This window comes from Rhododendron vialii, chromosome 11a (genome assembly GCF_030253575.1).
Source record: "Rhododendron vialii isolate Sample 1 chromosome 11a, ASM3025357v1".
Classification (NCBI taxonomy): Eukaryota; Viridiplantae; Streptophyta; class Magnoliopsida; order Ericales; family Ericaceae; genus Rhododendron; species Rhododendron vialii.
In genome coordinates, this window is record NC_080567.1 from 11,145,001 (window position 1) to 11,162,500 (window position 17,500).

Genomic DNA, 17,500 nt, shown 5'->3' on the forward strand with positions numbered 1-17,500 from the left:
CATGGTCTACAACAACGTCGTGTAGGAAAAACTCAGAAAATCATGGACACCAACATTAGTTTGGATAGTGAATGTGGATGTGTCATTGTTAACTATTTTGTTAAATATGCATGTACTATGTGGAAATTGATAATTTTATGATCTATTGTTTGTAAGTTAAAGGTTAGTGGGTATGGATTATTCTATTGAGCTCCTGTAGCTCATGGTGTTACCTTTGGTGACCCTGACATATTATACTGGGGGCGATGCTGGTATAATGTGTCAGACTTTGTAGATGATCAGGGTGAGCTATACACCTTGGAGGCTTTCAGAGCCGAAGAGCTGGCAAGAATGGAGGAGCAGGCGGAGCTGTAGTTAGGAACCTTAGTTATCCTTCCCTTGTGTAATAAAAGTACTCTCATGGGAGTTATGCTGTAAAAATGAGCCAGACTCAATTTAAGTTTTCAATGAAAATGTTTATTTAACGTTCCCAAAATTAGGGGCATTACAACATGGTAGTAGAGCTCTAGGTTCAAAACCCTTGGCCATGGGTATAATGGGTAGACCATATGATAGTTTGACCGTTGCACAAAACGTGAATTGTGTTTAAGTTTACCATCCCAAATTTGGTGGAATTTTGACAAAACAATCTTCGAATTAAAGCAAGGTGTTAAAATTTGCAGTACCACCAAGCTGGAGATTCCCGAACAATTGGATGATGACTTAAATCAAGGATCAAATGTGGAACTTAGAAACTTGAAAGTTTTCTCTAGTAGTTATTAAAACCTTTGTCTTAAAACATTACTAATTGAGGTTTAAAACTCTTTCCTTGTAGATGAACCACTTAGTCAACCTATTAGCTGGAGCTCGCCAACTCAAAAATGCCATAGAAACTTTGACAACCCAACTAGTGGAGGATCCAAACTACATTGCTGCTGTACTCATAGAAATATGAGATTTCAATAGAGTGCAGCAAAATACCCCTATTCCCGTTGAAAATGATCCCTGGTTTCTTGAAATGTTTCCAATCCTGTATGCCTTTTATGGATTCTTCGGTGCCCAACCCTCAATGCAAAACTTTGAGGTTGGTGATAAGGAGGAAGAAATTGGTGATGAGGGGGACACCAATGAGATGACTAAGGAAGAAAACTTAATAGATGAAGGGAACCTCGAAGAGGACGAGGCTCCAAAAGACCCGTGAAAGCCAAAGATACTACTTAGGCGCACCTAGAATAAATCTAGTAACCGTTGTAATCCTTTAGGATGTAGGATGTCGAAGATCAGGATCACCGTTGTCTGTTTTTCCTAGGTTGTACTCGTACCATGTTTGTTAATAAAAAGGCTTATTTCAGTTACTACTTATTCTTATATGTTGCTTTTAATACTTGATCCCTATTCGTGTACGCAAACTTATCCTTGTGCCTGCTTACTGTTTGTACCCAAGTTACACCCTACACCGATAAGTCTAAATATATAATCTTCTTTAGTGTAGATATGGATAGCTGTACTTTTGCTGCCCAGACCACTGTAGCAGAAATGTTATACTACAAGGCCCTCATGGCACCTACGGGCCCTGCCCTTGTACCTCACCTAGGTATCTACGACCCCGAGACTGGCCATCAACTATAAGAGTAAGTCGTAATGGCACCCCTTCCCAACGAAGACCAACACATGGTTATTAAGACCCATGACCTACCACTTGAGGATCTAGTCGAGTAATTCCACTGGAGGAGAGAGCGTTGGCTCGAAATAAGAGAGAATGAGTGGATGGAACAGTTGAGAGAGTTCTACGGACTCATTCCACCCCGACAGTAGAGTTATAGTATTGAAATAAAATCTTGATAGCTGTCATTGCCCTTGTGGTATGCTAAGGCATAAAGGACTATGTAGTAGGAATATGTAGGATCATTTCAGTTTGTACTAGGGAAAATCTTATCTTATGACCCTACTTGTTTTGTAGTAGAATTCTATGCTTATGTTGTATGTTTCTGCTTATCTATAAAAAAAAAAGTTTGCTTATTTAAAGAGTACTGTTGCATACTACTTGACATATTGCTTTCGACTATAGAAGGGAACACCATTTGCAAAAGAAAATTTTTAACTAGACTAAAACCCCCTTTTTAACTTCTTCTCGTAGATAGTGAACCTGCGTCGCGGATTAGGATACGAAAACGGAGAATCCTCTAACGCAAACCCAAAGCTGACCCAAATCATGCAAGCATTCATAACTGCCTTGAACGCCAACCGCCAAAACCAAAACTGCAACAATGGACCAATGACCCGAACCTAAGCGATGAATGAATTCTGCAAATGCCGACCCCCGATTTTTCACGGAGATACCAACCCCATCGTAGCCGAGACATGGCTGAAGGAAATCAAGGTGATTCTTGGAACCTTAGGAATTAACCTGGATGGAGACCGAATGGCATTGGCCACTTACCAGTTGAAGGGAGAGGCCCGATATTGGTGGGACCTGATGGAGGCAACCCATACCATAGCCACCGTGACCTTTGACAAGTTCGAAACTTTGTTTCTCGACAATTACTTTCCCACGCCTCTTCTCCTAGCCAAAGAACAAGAGTTCTTGAATCTGAAGCAAGGAACGTTGACCATCACCCAGTACGCAGCCAAATATGAGGAACTGTCCCGTTATGCCCTAAACTCCATACCGACCGAAGACAAGAAGGCAAGGAGATTTGAATGGGGGCTAACGACTGCACGAAGGGCTATGGTGGCTCAAGCCTTTACCACCTATGCAGAAGTGGTGAAGTGTGCCCTCCGGCTAGAGAGTGAGGAGACTGACTTCAAAACCCGGTGGAGAAAGGTGAATAATAGCACCGGTGAACCAATCCGAACCCAACCCCTCAGCAACAACCGTGGACCCTACCCCGCCAAATCCTCTAACCCATCTCAAAGCAACCAACCATGGAGGACTGCTACACCAGGACGTGGAGAACCACAAAGGGGCGGCCGAAACATAGCAACGGTTCAGTGTTACAACTATCAGGCTATGGGCCACTATAAGAAGGATTGCCCCCAACCTCAAAAGAGAGAGATGAGAGCTTTGGAAATCAGAAAGCTCAACAACTTGGACAGGCCGAGTTTGGGAAGCAAAACCTCGGAGGCCCATCGCAGCAGCAGAATGGGCAAAACAAAGGAAAGTAGCCCATGGGAATACAGCAAGGCACTAAAGGGCGTATCTTTGCGCTGCAAGCTGAAGAGCAAGAGTAAGATCCCTCTGTGATCCAAGGTACGCTATTGATATATAGTACATGCGTACAAGTTTTGTTTGACTCTAGAGCATCGCATTCATTTATATCCAGTGCCTGCGTAACTGTTCTAGCACTAAAAACAGAACCCCTAAGCACAGGTATGAAAGTAACATCACCATTGGGAGGGAGCGTAGTTGTTAGTTTAGTGTGTAGAAGGTGCGAACTAGAAGTAGCCAACCTGCGCCTAAACTACAATCTTAGAGTGATCGACATGGCGATGGACTGGCTATCAGCACATCAAGCGGTCGTAAACTGCCACCAAAAGATGGTGACAACGTATACCCCCAAAGGGACTCATTTTCGATTTAAGGGGGATAGACAGGCAGCGAATTCGACAACGAGAAGATCCAGGTGGCAAAATCAACTGTTTGGATAGCTAGCTAGTCTCCAAATGGAAAAAGCCGACAGGATGGAATTGGGATTACCACACATCGTTTGCGAGTACGCCGATGTTTTTTCCCTGAAGAACTTCCTAGCTTACCACCCTAGAGAGAGATAGACTTCTCTATAGAACTTCAACCAGGAACGGCACCAATCTCTATGGCGCCGTATTGAATGGCCCCAACTAAACTAAAGGAGGTCAAGACCCAATTGCAAGAGCTATTGGACAAAGGGTTTATCAGGCCGAGCACATCACCATGGGGAGCGCCTGCACTGTTCGCAAAGAAGAAAGAAGGGACACTTCGACTGTGCATTGACTACAGGAAGCTAAATTAAGTCACGATAAAAAACCGGTACCCGTTGCCAAGGATCAATGACCTATTTGATCAATTGAGAGGAGCAACTTGCTTCTCTAAAATTGATCTCTGATCAGGCTACCATCAGCTAAGGATCCGGGATGAAGATATCATTAAGATAGTCTTTCGCACCAGATACGGGCACTACGAGTTTGTGGTGATGCCATTCGGACTGACCAATGCTCCGGTAGTATTCATGTGTCTCATGAATAAGATCTTTCAACCCTACTTAGACAAATTCGTAGTGGTGTTCATTGATGACATCTTGGTATGCTCCGCCAGTAAAGAGGAGCATGAAGGACACCTTCAGATAATACTACAAGTACTCCAAGATAGCCAACTCTATGCCAAAGCAAGTAAATGCAAGTTTTGGCTAGAACTGGTTAAATTCTTGGGGCATGTAGTATCCAAGGACGGAATCACGGTGGATGAAAGTAAGGTTGAAGCAGTGCTAAATTGGAAACAGCCGACCTCAGTATTTGAAATCAGGAGTTTTCTGTGATTGGTTGGGTATTCCCAAAGGTTCATACAAGACTTCTTAATCCTTGACAAGACTGACTCAGAAAGGAGTGAAGCTGGATTGGGATGAAGTGTAACGCCCCGAATTTTGGGTACGTTAAAAGGACATTTTATTGATAACATCAAATGGAGTCTGGCTATTATTACAACAAATACTCCTACAAGAGTTCAATATTTACAAAAATGAAGGGGGTTCTACGGTTCCTAACTACAGCTCCTCAGCTCCTCCATTCTTGCCAGCTCCTCAGCTCCAAAAGCCTCCACAGTGAACTGCTTACCCTGATCATCTACAAAATCTGACACATTATACCGGCGTCGCCACCCATATAATATGTCAGAGTCACCAAAAGGTAACACCGTGAGCTACAAAGCTCAGCAGAGTAATCCCATACCCGCTAACCCATAACTTATAAACAAAGCTATAATACAACATCAATTTCCACATGATAAGTATATACACAGCTAATCAATGACACATCCACATTCGTTAATCAACTATTGTTGGTGTACAAGATTTTCGGGTTTCTCCTACGCGACTCATCGTAGACTGTGTCAACAATTTCATTTAAAAAACATCCTTTCAAAAATCATTTGCATTGGCTCCGTACCGCGGATAACCAAGCTACACAACCTTTTAAAATCATTTGCATTGGCTCCGTACCGCGGATAACCAAGCTACACACCCAACCTTGGTTCCGCCGCGCCGGGTTCCCAAGTATCCTCACAATGGTTCCGCCGCGCCGGGTTCCCATTGGCACGCAAAAATATTTGCATTGGCTCCGTACCGTGGATAACCAAGCTACACACCCAACCTTGGTTCCGCCGCGCCGGGTTCCCAAGTATCCTCACAATGGTTCCGCCGCGCCGGGTTCCCATTGGCACACAAAAATATTTGCATTGGCTCCGTACCGCGGATAACCAAGCTACACACCCAACCTTGGTTCCACCGCGCCGGGTTCCCAAGTATCCTCACAATGGTTCCGCCGCTCCGGGTTCCCATTGGCACACAAAAATATTTGCATTGGCTCCGTACGGCGGATAACCAAGCTACACACCCAACCTTGGTTCCGCCGCTCCGGATTCCCATGGGAACGCACACAATTTAAAACCCTCGGTTCCGCTGCTCCGGGTTCCCGAGTATTCCCACAATGATTCCGCCGCTCCGGGTTCTCATTGGGTTTTTCAACACACACCACACAATGGGCTACCATGTCCGGCCACATTGCGGTTTTCAAAACATTTCAAAAACCTTTTCAAATGTTTCTTTTACACACGCACACAACTCACATAATGCCACCCAAAACCGGTCATTATGTAGTTTCAAAAATATTTCCTTCCTCGGAAAACATTTCTTTTAATTAACCACACCATAGGTGTCATGTTTCTACTTTCTCGGTTCTCGTGTCTCGTTTACATACAAAGACTCCGCGGTAGGACAAACGTAAGCAAGAATCATCCTAACAAGGTCATCCAATTCTATATTACTCATCACACTCAATTACTACTTATAGCATAACGCCACATGTACGGACGCCCTTGGAGTGTATCACTTATGCTTTATTCAAAGCACAACGCCACATGTACGGACGTCTTTGGAGTGAAATCACTTATGCTTAATCACACCACAAGTAATACAAGCAATTCATATATGCATTAATCATCTTAAAGATCAAAATACAAATACTTACAAACAAACGATAAGTTCTATCTTAGTAATTCAAAACGACAACGTAAGTAAGTAATTAGGAAGTAAGTAAGGATTTCCTTACTTATACGTTGAGTTAGTGGACAAGGGACTCTACCTTACTTCTTGGCGGTAGTCGGCTACGGAAAGTTAGTCGGCTACGGAAAGTACGTCGGTGGTCGGGCGGAGTAACTTCCTACGGTGGTCTCCGGTAGCTTCGAAAGAGAAAGGTTTCTCTCGAAACTTCTACTTGACTATTACTACTACTACTTTTGGATCGAGAGGGTGGTCGGGTGGCAGTTTAGTGGCGGCCTAGGTTGAGTTTCTTGAAGAACTCAAGAACTACTCAAGAACATGAAGAACAAAAGAAAGAACAAAAGAAAGAACAAAGAAAGAACACAATTTTTTCTAGAGAGAGAAGTTGCTAGGTGAAGGTGTGAGTTGAATGGCAAACATTGGGTGCTATTTATAGGCAAAATTCTTGGCTCTTCCCCTCTCTCTATGGCCGGCCCTCTCTCTCTCTAAATCCTCCATGGATTTGCTCCATTAAGTCATCAAATCACTTCACATGTCAAGCCATGCCTTGTCCAATCCAAATCTTAAGAGTAAGGCTATGTAATCAACTAAGATCTTAGGCTTTTTAGGTGAATCTAGGTAATTATAATCTAGGTTTAGCTTGTAGTCAAGGTCTAAGGCTAATAAAGGCTAGGATTGTGTCATAAAGGTCCATCATAGGTTGTTATTAGGCAAAATAGACTTAGGCCTAATAAGGTAGCTTGCAAGGCTAGGTTTAGTCCTTGGATTTGATCTATGGGAGATTTGTTGGAAGAAAGGGGACAATGGTACAAGATTTGGGAACTAAACAATCCTAAAAGTACAATGGGGGAGTTAAGTTTGGTTAGGGGAAAGATTCTCCCATGGACTTGAAAGGATGAGGAAGGATCATGGAAGTACAAACAAATCTCTCCCTCTCTCTCTCCTATCTCTCTCTTGGCCTCTCTCTCCTCTCTCTCTCTCGGCAATCTCTCTCTCTCTCCCTCTCTCTCTCTCTCTCTCCCTAGTACACTACATATATATATATATATATACACACACACACACACACACACATAAGTAAGAAAGAATAATAAAGTACCAAGGTACAAAGATTCACAAAATCAAATACCCAATAAAGAAATCCAATTAGGCACATGTTGATTTAATAAATAAACTAGGCTACTTTGTAATCTAGGAAGATCAACTCCCTAATAAATTAATCCAATTGGGTACAAAACCCCAATATAAAATAATAACAAAGTACTTAGGAAAATCTTAGGCTTTAAAGGCTACATAATAAAATATGGGTACTTCATCACATGGGGTTTTAAGAAAAAAAACTAATTTAATAAACCCATGTACTTGGTTGAAAGACCAAACTATTACCCAATGGATAATAAATACCCTAACTTTTATTATCCAATGGACAATAATAACTAGGAAACTTTTTATAATAAAATAATCAAAAAGTACTTTAAAGCAATTATAAAAGTCTATTCAAGTACTTTTGCTCAAAACTCTTTTAATATAAAGAATTGGGTTTCTATTATCCAATGGATAATAGTTCCCCTAACTTTTATTGTCCAAAGGACAAAGAATAAAACCAAATTAATAAAAAGAAATAAATAAGTAATTTTCTAGGGTTGAAAAGGTTGACTAGTCAAATCAACTTTATTGGAAGGTTCTCTAGTCACATCGGTACTTTATTTGGTCAAAAGACTCTATTATCCAAGGGTCACTAACTTCCCTAATGGTTATTACCCAATGGGTAATAATTTCCCTTGCGGTTAATAACCATTGGACAAAAGAGTACAAGTACCATTTATTTTAAAATAAGATTTTGAAAGACTACATGTACTTTTATAATAAAAAGTTTATTATCCAATGGACAAAAATTACCCTTGTGGTTATTAACCAATGGATAATGTAGGGGTGGGGGAATCCCCAATAAACAATGCATATAAGTACTAGCACATGTTTTTATAAACCATTAAAATATTATATCTTGTACTTACCAAAAATATTTTAATAGGAGGCTTATTGTCCAATGGACAAAGATTACCCTAGCAACTATGGACCAATGGGTAAAGGCAAAAGGTCCAAAAGGTCCAAAAGGTTCAAAAGGGTAAAAAGGTTCAACTAGTAACTTGGTGAGTTGGTCGCTCGGTTCCTCCAACTAGTCGGTTGGAAATTTAACTAAATTGGTCACGTAGGGTTTCTAGTCGAGAGTTTAACCAACGACCGAAATCTAACTATGACGGAAAATAACAAGAATCATATAGCCACCCAAGAGAAAATAAGTAATTTAAATAAAATTCAAATACTTAATGAAATTTTTATTGACCAAAATTCAGGGGCGTTACATGAAGCCTGTGAGAAATCTTTTAGGGAATTGAAGAAGAGACTAACTAGTGCACCGATACTCATCATTCCCGAGCGGGGTGTAGATTATATGGTCTATTGCGACGCGTCAAGAGATGGCTTGGGATGCGTGCTATAATGCAAAATGGAAAAGTTGTAGCTTACGGATCTCTACAACTTCGACCGCACGAGAAGAATTACCCCACTCACGACTTGGTATTGGCTACAGTAGTATTCGCCCTCAAGTCCTGGCGTTACTATCTGTGGGGAGAACAATTCAAAGTTTTTACCAACCACAAGAGCCTCAAGTACCTTTTCACTCAGAAGGAGTTAAACCTGAGGCAGCGTCGATGGATGGAATACTTGGAGGACTACAAGTTTACGCTACAGTATCACCCCGGCAAGGCCAACGTGGTAGCTGACGCTCTGAGCCAAAAGGAAGGGGCACAGAAAGTCAAAACTGCCATTAAGGAGTGGGAGATGGTGGACACTCTCAACGAGTTCAACCTGCGACGATCATCAGAGAATGCGAACGCACGTTTGTATGCTCTCGTTGCAAAACTGGCGCTCCACCGAGAAATCCTGCTAGCTCAAACCTTTGAGCAAGATTGTGAGTTCATACGATCTCGAATCCGAGAAGGAAAGACACAACCTAGATGGGCAATCGAGAATGATAACAGCTTGAGATTCAAGGGAAAAGTGTTCGTACCTAACATTGGAACCCTTCGAGAAGTCGTACTCCGAGAAGCTCACCATTCGAACTTTGCAGTCCACCCTGGCGATACAAAGATGTATCATGATCTGCGAAGAACGTACTGGTGGGAAGGAATGAAGAAGAACGTAGCCCAATTTGTGTTTACCTGTCTAGTATGTCAGCAAGTCAAGGCTGAACACCAGAAACCTGGAGGAGATCTCCAACCCTTACCAATCCCGACCTAGAAGTGGGAACATATATCGATGGATTTCATGACTGGACTACCAAGATCCGCCAAGACCAACACTGCTATATGGGTGATTATGGATCGACTCACCAAATCTGCGCATTTTCTGCCTGTTAAGATGACAGAAAACGTAGAACATTTGAACCTGCAATATATTCGAGAGATTGTACGCCTACATGGAGTACCTATCTCGATAGTATCTGACAAGGATCCACATTTCGTATCACACTTTTGGAGAGGATTACAGAAGGCATCAGGAACGGACGTAAAGCTTAGCACGACCTTCCACCCACAGTCAGATGGACAAACAGAGAGGACAATACAGACACTGGAAGACATGCTGAGAGCCTGTGCCTTGAGTTTTTCTGGAAACTGGGAGCAACACTTACCATTGGTAGAGTTCGGCTACAATAATAGCTACCAAGCAAGTATCGAGATGGCACCGTACGAAGCTCTATACGGTCGACCCTGTCAATCTCCAGTTTGCTAGACAGATGCTGGGGAAACGGGATTGATTGGACCTGACATAGTACGGGATACCACAGAGAAGGTCAAGACCATCAAGCAAAGGATCCAAACTGCTCAAAGCCGACAGAAGAGTTATACGGATAAAAGGAGTCGACCATTAACCTTTGGAGTAGGAGATCATGTATTCCTGAAGATCCGACCAAAGAAAGAAGTTATCAGATTTGGAAAAAAGGGAAAGTTGTCCCCACGCTACATCAGACCTTTCGACATCGTGGAGAAAATCGAAAAGGTTGCGTATCGTCTAGCACTGCCACCACAGCTAGATAGAGTACACAACGTGTTCCACATTTCAATGCTCCGCAAGTATCTCGCATTGCCCGCACATGTCCTCAACTGGGAAGACATCACCATTGACGAAGACGCGACATACGAAGAAGACCCAATAGAGATTCAGGACTGAAGTGAGAAGATAATCTGAAACAAGACCATCAAACTGATACGAGTTCTGTGGAAGCACCGTGGATTTGGAGAGACCACGTGGGAAAGAGAGGAAACCATGAAAGCAAATTATCCCAACCTATTCGAATCCGAGCGTACACCTAATTTCGAGGACAAAATTGTTTCACAGAGATAGGTTGAAACAACTTTGATTTTTCGTAAATAAAAATCTCGTTTAAATATTTGAAAATTCCTAATTTACGTTATAAATTTCGTTTTAGCTTTAATAATCTATCATAATTAGATTTGAGACTTTTAAAATCAATCTCTTAGCATCGGACAATCTAGTCCTTTTCCAAAAGACAAGTATGATATAAAAGCACTTGTATATTTTCCTAGTAAAAGAAACAAAGTCTTTAAATTATATTTTTTGGCTAGAAATCTTACTTGGCAAGTAGAATTTGTTTCCAACCAATTGGTTAGAGAAACCTAGTTACCAATCAACTTAGTTACCTTTCCCTAACATTTAAGAACCATTGGACCAAAGAAAGCCATCATTTTGCTTCTAAAAGTAGTAATCATTATGCATGCCATGCACGCAAACGTAAGGTTTATAGCCTTAAACCTAATTACCTTCCAAAGTCACTTTCCTAGATTATCTAAGTACTTATATATACATATATATATATAGGTATATATACCTCATAGGCTATTTTAAGCATGCCTATATATGTCTATATATACATATATGCACTTTCTAGGAAAATATTACCCAATGGACAATGTTCTTATCATTGGAAGCCATCTATAATCATTACCTTTTCCTCATAGGCCTAATAGGACTAATTAGTACCTAAGTATTCTTAGCTATGTATATGTATATATATATATGTATATGTATATATATATGTATATGTATATATATATATATGTATATGTATATATATATGTATATATATATATATAGATAAATAGGTACACTTTCTAGGAAAGAGCTTACCCATTGGTCGATAGATGGCACTTGAAATTCTTACCATAATCATTATTTTTTTCCCTAGACTTAGTAAGCTAGACTAGTTAGTACTTAAGTATACTTATGTATATATATATATATATATATATATATATATATATACACACACACACACACACACACACAAACATCATACAAGAGAGAGAGAGAGAGGAGAGAGAGGCCGAGAGGGAGGGAGAGGAGAGAGATGCCGAGAAAGAGAGAGAGAGATAGTGAGGTGTGTGCATGTGTTTGGTCACTCAAGCAAGCTACCTTTTAGCCCTTAAGCCTAATTACTACTTGACACCTCATTTCTAGGCTACTTTAAACATAATCCTAGCCTTTTATTTTGTTCTTCCTTGCAAGCAAACCCTCTTAGACAAGACAAGGCCAAAACCCTTCATAATAACCTAGATTTTGACCTAAAATGGAAATGACAAGTGAGGCAAGGCTATGCCATGATAAAAGGTGAGATATGACAATACAATGGAGCAAATCCATGAGAGAAAAAGAGAGAGAGTGGGCCGGCCAATGAAGGAGAGAGAGTGCGAAGATTTTTGCTATAAATAGCCCACCCCCCCCCCCCCCCCCCCCCCCTCATGCCATTCAACTCACACCTTTAACCTTTCAACTTCTCTCTCTAGAATTCTTGTGCTCTTGCTTTGTTCTTGAAGTTCTTCCGTTGTTCTTAATTTCTTCTTGAACTTCTTCAAGTAACTCATCTAAGACCGCCACTAAACCACCACTCGACCACCCCTCGATCCAAAAAGTTTAGTAATTTAGCCAAGAACTAGTTTCAAGAGAAATCTTTCTCTTTCGAAACTACCGGAGGCTTACTGTAAGAAGTCACTCCGTCCGATAGTTGACTTACTTTTTCGTAGCCGCCCTGCCGCCAAGAAGAACGGTAGATTTTCCCTTATTCATTAATCCTAAATATAGAAAATTTGTATGATCATGTAGATTATCCTTTCACTCTAACTCTAAGTATAGGTAGATTCTCCCGTACTTACTATCTCTAAATATAGAAATATGCATATTGTTTGCATGTGGAAATGCATGAGAACTTGAAAGGTGTTTATTAAAGTTTTGAAAAGAAAGGGGAGTATGTTGAATATATCGACTTTATTTTCTGGAATAACATATGTTGTTTTGAACTTCCCTAAAAGAAGGAAAGAACGAATTTTCAAAATATAAACTTGATCGAAAGTATTCGTATTTTTATCTTAGGATGGTTATGAGTATGTATACATGTTTACTAGGATTTCTTGTTTTGATGTGTGATAAAGCATAAGTGGTTTCCACTCCAAAGGTGTCCGTCCATATGACACTATGCTTTAAGTGTGTGGTAATTGTTTGAATGTGATTCCGTGAACATGAGCATGATAAAGTAACATAGAGTTGGATGATCTTGCTAGTTTAGTTTCAAGATTATAATATATGATTTATATTATAGTGTACAAAGGTCCTACCGCGGAGTTTTTGCATGAAAATGAGACACAGAAATCGGGAAAGTAGAAACATGACATCTAGGGTGTGGTTAATGAAAAGACGTGATTGAAAAAGAGAAATGGTTTAAAAACCACAATGTGGCTGGACGTGGTAGCCCATTGTGTGATGTGTATGTGTGTGTGCTAATGGGAACCCGGAGCGGCGGAACCACTGTGAGGATACTCGGGAACCCGGAGTGGTGGAACCATTGTGAGGATACTTAGGAACCCGGAGCGGCGGAACTGAGGTTGGATGTGTAAAAACGATTTTGGAAATGATGATTTGGTATATGAAAAATGGTGACACGGTCTACAACAAGTCGTATAGGAGAAACTTAGAAAATCATGGACACCAACGTTAGTTTGAATAGTGAATGTGGATGTGTCATTATTAACTGTTTCGTTAAATATGCATGTACTATGTGGAAATCATTAATTTTATGATCGATTTTTTGTAAGTTAAAGGTTAGTTGGTATGGATTATTCTATTGAGCTACAGGAGCTCATGGTGTTACCTTTGATGACCCTGACATATTATACTGGGGGCGACGTTGGTATAATGTGTCAGATTTTGTAGATGATCAGGGTGAGCTATACACCTTGGAGGCTTTCAGAGTAGAAGAGCTAGCAAGAATGGAGGAGTAGGCGGAGCAGTAGTTAGGAACCTTAGTTATCATTCCCTTGTGTAATAAAAGTACTCTCATGGGAGTTATGATGTAATAATGAGCCAAACTCTATTTAAGTTTTCAATGAAAATATTTATTTAATGTTCCTAAAATTAGCGGCGTTACAGTTTCTCTAAAAAAGTAGATTAGATTTTTATCATTTTTGCTTATTTTCTACTTTTGAAAATTAATTTTAGTCATTTGTAGGGGTTAATTTATGGAAAACTACACACTTTGTTTTCATGATATTGCTTCGTTCGCTCCGATGTAAGAGATAACGCCCCAAGCGTAGGGCCTAATACGTCAGTTGAAGCATGATAATCCGGAAATCCGGGATCGTACCCAAGGGAATAATTAATACGGCTTTGCTGGATTTGTAGATGCAAGTAAGGGCTTTCGGCTTTTAGACAGCCAACTTGGTTTTATGTGCGTAGTGGAAATTAAAAGGGGCTAAATTGAAAAGCTAATAAACTAAGATAAAAGACAGGTTAGGTCTAGGAATTACTAACACTCACGACTCAAGTTAAAATTGCATTTCTTACCCAAATACGCAATTCAAGATTCACAATTAAGGTTTCCGAATCGGAAAATAGAATGGTTTGATCACCAAGTTGGCTCTAGAGTTTATTTAGCAAATGCCTCGTGCGTCAAAGCTCCAAGTATCATGTGTGGTAGGTAGGCGATGCTCCTACCTACACATAATCAAGGAGATTAATACCTTAGCGATTTGACAAATAAATCCGAACTCCACATCAATGATCGAAACCAAAGTTTTAAGCTTTATGGTGAAAAACGCAATTCTACTTGAGCCATGAGGTGCTAATCACCCCATGACCTAACCTTGAAAAACTACTCACCCATATCTATTGAGATAGGAGCAAGCAAAAATCTACTTAACATAATTGAATTAACAACACTAGAAGAAAATTGGATTAGAAGATAGATCGGAAGATTCACTACAACTTTAATAAAGAAGACAATACCAAAACTAATTAATGAAGACAGAAAATAAAAATTCAAACTAGAAATTGAAGAACATTCAAAAACAAAAACAAATCTAGATCTACCATGACATAAGCAAAAATCTATCTCTTTTTTCTTAGTACGCTCCTTCACATATTCTTCAGGTGATGCTTCAAAATTACCCTCGTATGCCCTCAGTATCGATCGCGAAGGCCTTAAGTTGCTGTGATAGGGACTCGGTACCGATAGGATAGAATAAATGGTATCAATACCGAATCAAATAGGGAGTCGCCACTGAGCCAATCGGTACCGATGGGAACTATTGCTCGGTACCGATACCGAACCAATTAGGGGCTAGTTGAAGAGCTCGGTACCGATGGGAACTGTAACATCCTTTTATCTTTGAGGTGTTTTAAAGTTATACTTTAGTAACTTAAAGGGGCAAAGTGCATTTTTTTAAAGTATTGTGCATGTGTGCCGTGTGTGTGTGTGAGTCATAAAACAAAAAGAAAAAAAAGAAAGAAACCCATCAGGGTGGGTTTTGTTCCAACGGAGAGAGAGAGAGAGAGAGAGAGAGAGAGAGAGAGAGAGAGAGAAGAGGAAGAAGAGTGTTTGAAACCTCAATTCTGTAGGTAATTTTCAGTCCCTTTTGCTTAATTTCGTGTATGCTCAGCAGATTTTGAGACAGGTTAATGGGGTTCTGTTATGGGTTGATTTTTCCATTCTTAGATTGTGAATTGGCTTTTGATTCCTTCTTGATATTTAAAGAACACTCTCATCTCATTCTTTAGCTGCTGGGATCGTTGAAAACCGTTGAGAACTCGTCTTACTATGAAATTTTGAAATCTGCTCTGCATTATGATATCTGTTGCTGGACAGATTCGTACAGCTCTGAGTTTGTCTATTTTCTCACCCTTTTATTTCGAAATTTACTTGGGTTTCTTCATGAAATCTGAACTAGATTTGATGCTTGTTCTTTTGGCTTTGGAATCACTTGAAAAGGTTAAGAACTCAATTTACTGTGAATTTTCGAATGTTGGTCTGATCCTGAGAATCTGTTTTGTGACAGATTTGCGAATTGGTTGTGTTTGCCTATTTTTATCATCAACACGCTGACCATGTTATTTTTTGGTAATTTTACTGGAGATGTCTCTATGTGTCTAGCATGTGCTGTAAAAATTTCAGAATTTTCTGAGTAGTATGGAAAAAGATAAAAATCATGAACCGAGCTGCTGTCAGATTCGCGTCTGTGCAGGCAGCACAGACACGTGTTGGAAAAATGGGCATAACTTCTTGCTCGGGTGTCGGTTTTACACACCGTTTCTTGATTCTGAAACTAGACTTACATACCTTTCTGAACATGGAAGGTTTGTGCCTTAGTTACTTCTAGGAAAACTCAGTTTCGGTTCTGAAGTTAATGGTTTGTTAACTCTGGAAATCTGGGCAGGTTTTGGAATTATGTTATTCATCAATGTTGTCATAGTTAAATGTACTTACTGGCTATGGGTCCTTATGAGTCTTAAACACTGATCAATTGGTGATGTTTTAATGAGCATTCGATCACAGGCTGTTCTGCAGAAACTGTAGAGTTGTGTTTCTAAGTGTGCATCTTTTGACAGTCGTAACTTTGTCATTCGAAATCTATTTAGGACAAACTCTATATCGATATTGGTGTACTGAAAGTCTACTTTCTAATGGTGGTGGTTTCATGACTCAACTTTGATCCTATAAAATGCTACAGTCTTTTAAAGACAGGCTGGTTGTAGGATGTCTTGTTATTTTGGGAGTGTTGTTGTGTTTGAACTTCATGTGTGTTATTCTTTGGCCATTGTTTAGTTCCTTATGAGCTTATTATTCTTGTGTTGATCGTTCGTTGAACTTATTACTAATACGGTTAAGCGTGTGGTTAAGTAACGAGCTGAGTAATCGGGAGGTGCCAAAATCGTAAGTTGGCATACTTCGGTCGACTCACAGGTGAGTGTGTTTGATATCTTATATCTTCAATAAGATGTTAACATGTTGGTTGTGCATCATGCTATGGTTGGTTTAGTTACTGGCATGCATGATTGGTGTATGTTGATTGTACCCGTATAAGGTTTGTGGAGTGAGTCACACCTTGTCGTGGGCCGTGCCGTTCTATTTACGGTGAATGGGAGCTTGGTGTGCGGGACACAATACCTTGGGTACATGGGATGTGGCAGACGTGTCACTGCATGTGTTGTGAACATAAATTGTAGTTGTTCAGTTAGTTGTTTATGTTGAGTTTTATTGGATTTATTCTATATCTTACACACTCTTGGTTTTCTTTTGGATTGCCAGATAGCAAGGGTTTGTAGGATGGTCCACTACCGGTCGGCGTTTTGGGGTTGGCTTTGAGGATGTTGATTGTGTCGGTGGTAGTGAGTTGTCTTGTATATATAATTGACTCGTTTTGTAAAGGATGTTTTGCACTTTAGTTTACCAAGTATGTAAAGTTATGGGTATAACGTCGACTCTTTTAATAATATTAATGTTAAGTCTTCCGCTGGATTATTCTGAGTTAATATCTGTTGTTAAGTGATTGTTTGGTTGGCGTTTGGGAATGCCACGTGGCCGCGCCGACTCGGGCCCACAATGGGTGTCGTTTTGCGGGGCGGGGCGTGACAGGAACTATTGCTCGGTACCGATACCGATTGGTTTAAGCCCAGCCCTTAGTCTCTTGCTCTGCTTTGCCAGTTTGTGAGCCATCGGGTCTTGACAAGTCTTGGATACGCTTTAAGCCTTAACACCTTACTATTAAGTGATTTTCCTACAAAACAGGATTAACTGTAAGAAAATAGTGCGGAAAACAATTAACAATTTTACTATTTCTGGAAATTACAACATGAATATGAATCACAAAATTACAGAATATGAAATGTAAACATAAACTGTAAAAAAGAGTTTTGACAATTCCAAA

General features: G+C 40.2%; 1 long non-coding RNA gene across 1 annotated transcript; it reads left to right on the forward strand.

Moving 5' to 3' along the window:
- Positions 1-16,139: 16,139 nt before the first annotated feature.
- Positions 16,140-17,100, forward strand: LOC131308508 (uncharacterized). Its single transcript, XR_009194453.1, has 2 exons — positions 16,140-16,536; positions 16,882-17,100. It is a non-coding gene; the product is annotated as an uncharacterized LOC131308508 (long non-coding RNA).
- Positions 17,101-17,500: the final 400 nt, after the last annotated feature.